Genomic DNA, 4,065 nt, shown 5'->3' with positions numbered 1-4,065 from the left:
AATTACAGCAAGAAAAGGGGTGCCGGCGGGATGGATAAAAGAAAGCAATACATGTAGACATAAAGCGCGGTAAAAATCATTATTTACTTTATGAACAACATCTGGCGAAAGAACATTCAATTCTCTTATGGATCGCACAAAAAAAAAAGAAAGCAAAATTATTGAAATGCATCACCTCTAAAATAAAGCTCACTCAGTGCGTGGTCGCGCCTTTTCGAGATATACGATGGCGACTTAATGCATTTTTTATCGGTTCCGGTTTTAGAATGATCAACAATGTGAAAACATTTACACCTGACTTTGTCAACGGTTCATTAATATTGGCCACGATAATTTATTTTTACTTTTTATCATGCTTAGCTTCGTACTATAATGACTAAGAACAAAGCTGACTGTCCTATTCTGCACTTTTTCAAGCTTATCAATGAGATCATCTGTATAAGGATCCAAACAGATACGCGCATAGCTATATTTAAGTAAGCTTCAAAAACGAGTAAAATACAGTGCTCTTTTAACTTGCCTGGTAAAATGAAAAAAAAAATTCGGCGTAAAAATTTGTGACCCCTCTGCTTCTTTTTTAATATGCGTAATTTATATATGCCATTTCAAGTCAGATGTCGTAAGAATACCCAGATACTTAAACTCGTTAGCTTTCTTTAATGCCTGTTTAACGAGCTGCTTATTTCTTAGAGGCTGAATTAGCGTTTATGTATGTTGGTTATTAGCACAGACAAAAAAGGTAAATGTCTTCTTTTTTACTTTTCCAAATTCCATGCCCACACCACAGCGTCGGTATATCATTGACATCTTGATGCGAGTTTTTTAGCCCGAATAGTGAAGTTAGCGCCGTGTGTGTCCAGTCTTATTCGCGCTAAAGAGAGAGAGAGAGAAAGGTTTATTGGCAGAAAGGCAGAGAGGTCGGCTTGAGCGTTAGTTTGCTTTGGCCTACTACTCTACACTGGGGACATGATGGACATGTCAACGTGATGAACATGCATATATGCACCTCCTAATCTTATCACCATCATTCATCGCTCTTTTTATTCGGGCTAAAAACTCACATCAAGATGTCATACCAACGAGCCCACATTGCTACTCTGGTCATTGTTATGACGTCTCGGATTTCAAGGTATATTTTCAGCCGTTTTCGTTCCGGGAAAAAATGTTACGGTAACTCACTCGGTCGAGTGCTCGGCTCCTGTATACTACGCAACGAAGTCACATGCTTATCGATAAAGACGCTGTCATATTCTGATGACGTCGCGAGGCTCTGGCACGAGAACTTCGAGCAAGTATTTCGTTTTTGCGTATATTCTCTGGCTCAGTCAAGCCATGCACCGCTCACGGCAAAGCTGCCCTCTCTGCAAGAAGTACATGTAATTACTAATTCAGCTCAACATTAATATTTAGTGAACTCTTAAAGGAACTCTTAAAGAGAAAATAGAATTCGAGCTGTATTACTAAATCACCCTTCTACAATACAAAAAACGACGACGACGAAGAGAGGTCACTAAAGCCAGAAAAGACAAAAACGACAGACAGGCTGCAATGCCGATTTGAAGTTCCCGCTCTAGCTCCCCGTTACGTCATGGACGTTGACGGTGTACGTGTCTGCTCAGGCCTAGTTAACTGATTTTTTCCATTCGGGAAGGGCGGACTACATTGTATTCTAAAAGGACCATAGACTGAACTTAGCAAGCCACAGCGGCCCGTACACAGGAAACGACACTTCGAAATTCGCTATACGTTGCTCTGACGCACTGACGCTGGGGTATCGGCGAGAAATATAATTATGCAAAAAATGGAACATTGACCTATATTTTCTTTTAATCAACCTCTTACTGCGAAATTAACGAATATACAGTTTTTGATAGAATAGCTTTTCTTAGTCTAAACTGATTCTCTTTAGTGACACTATTAAACTGATTTAGCCATTCTCTTTAGTGACACTATATTCCGAAGCCACAAAGTGAAGGATTGTGTGGGACCTGTAAGAGCGTTGAAAATAAGAAAGTTTAACGCCCCGAAACTGCACAGCGGATGATGGAGGCCGTAGCGGGGGACTCCGGATTAATTTGAACCACCTAGGGTTCTTTAACGTGCACCCAATGCACGGTACCCGGGCGTTCTTGCATACCGCCCCCATCGGAACGCGGCCGCCGCGGCCGGGAAGTGAAACCGCTATACCTATAGCAGTCACCTTGCGCAAGAAATGATGTACACTTGATGGTACACAATTTGGCATTCGCGATTACGCAATTATAAGCACTTCATAATTTGGGTGATTATTTTGACTAATTATTTAATCGATAACAGAAAAGAATCGTCCGCGATCAGGCGACTGATAACACCGTTGGTCCCATTCTCGTATACGGTATAGCCCCCCCCCCCCCCCCTTTTTTTTTTTTTTTCCAGAAATTGTACCGTGTTAGCTGGGAGTCTGGGACACCCTGTTTACATAGACGGGCACCATGATCAGCTGATTCGGCATCAAACATACGCACTTTCTATTCGTCGCAGTATACACACACCGAGACGTTTACAAATCAGGCGCGCGCAGTTAACGTTCCTCGCGCTCGCGGTCTCTCAACGCTTGTGTCGAGACGCAATCCGGATGCTGGAACTGCTGGACGCGGTGTGCGGCGCGTCCAGCAGGTCGCGCTGCTGCCGGGCTCTGGCGCTTCGCAGCGACAGATGTGCCTTCACTTCCTCGCCTCCGCTCGAGACCTCTTCGGGCGCATCGCCCGGCGAGAATGCGTCCGGATCCCCGAGCTCCGCGTACGGGGCGCCGTCGTCGGCGACGGCTCCGAGACTAGCGGCGGCGTCGGCCGCCCTGCCGGCAGTAGCGCCGAGCATCACCTGGTTGCGAACCAGCGCGTGGAGGCAGCGGTTCATGCGCCACACGAGGTGGCTGCGGGCGAACACGCACACGGCGTGGTCGACCACCAGGAACACGGTCAGCGGGTTCTGCAGGTCGACGACCTTGAGGCCGGCCTGCTGTATCACCTGCAATGGTGACGTATACGTGTACACTTGAAACTAACTGCACACTCCGTTTGACGTCCATTTAATCGTTTAGTTGTCGCACTGGTTCAATAATTTCCAAAAGTACGTGGGAAGCTATAACTGAAATGTCGCAATATTATACGCGGCAAGTCTTGCACCGTTTCGTCCGGTTATTGGCTCGAGAGAACATTCGAAGACGTGCGCGAGCAATCTGCTTTCGAGAAGAAAGTTTTCGTCAGTTTCGGCTATAGTATCCGCGCGTCGCTTTTGATGATGATGATGATGATGATGATGAAGTGGTGCCTTTCCCTTTGAAACGGGGGGCCGTTACAATAACGGTCGCGGAAAAAAAGCAATAAAAAAACTACAAACGTGTGTTCCAGGAAGAGTGGCCAACATCGTGCCCTCAAAGCTTATGTTTGGGGACGATGGCGCTCCCTTGTGGTACACAAACGGCAAGGCACTGTTTCTTCATCATCATCATCATCATCATCATCATCATCATCATCATCTTTTATTTACCCTTAAGGACCCTTAACATAAGGGGGGGGGGGCAGTATTGAAATTACATGCAATGGAGCGAATGCTATCCAACCATTGAACCAACTACGTTATAAGTACAGAGCGCACAAGAAAAAAACAAGATTTTTTTGTCATTATTGTTCACCTATAATGAAGTACGGCAATGAGCAGTGGAAACCAAGGCAAAAAAGGTAAAACACGATGATGGGATGGAGCAAGTAATTAGGAATAAGCTAACAAACGAAGAGAAACATTATAATAAGAGATTGATACCCAACCGGACATTAAAATACAAGTCAAAGTATACAAAGCATAATGTAAATCAATATCTTCCTTCTCTTTCCTGTTCTGCAACTAGCTTCTTATGTCTTCATTGGATTTTTTTTCAACTCTTTGTTTATAGATCAGCTGCCAGAGGCGTGGCGTCAACAAATCATTTCTCTCCTTGTTGCATTATTATTTTTTGCTCTGTGACATCATGAGCGCAGTGTCATGCGCAGTAAGTCTAGCACTGTTTCGTCCGGTATCGGTTGGAGG

The sequence above is a fragment of the Dermacentor silvarum genome, chromosome 6 (genome assembly GCF_013339745.2).
Source record: "Dermacentor silvarum isolate Dsil-2018 chromosome 6, BIME_Dsil_1.4, whole genome shotgun sequence".
NCBI classification, from domain to species: Eukaryota; Metazoa; Arthropoda; class Arachnida; order Ixodida; family Ixodidae; genus Dermacentor; species Dermacentor silvarum.
The sequence above is the reverse complement of the archived record's forward strand: the minus strand, read 5'-3'. Positions refer to the sequence as shown.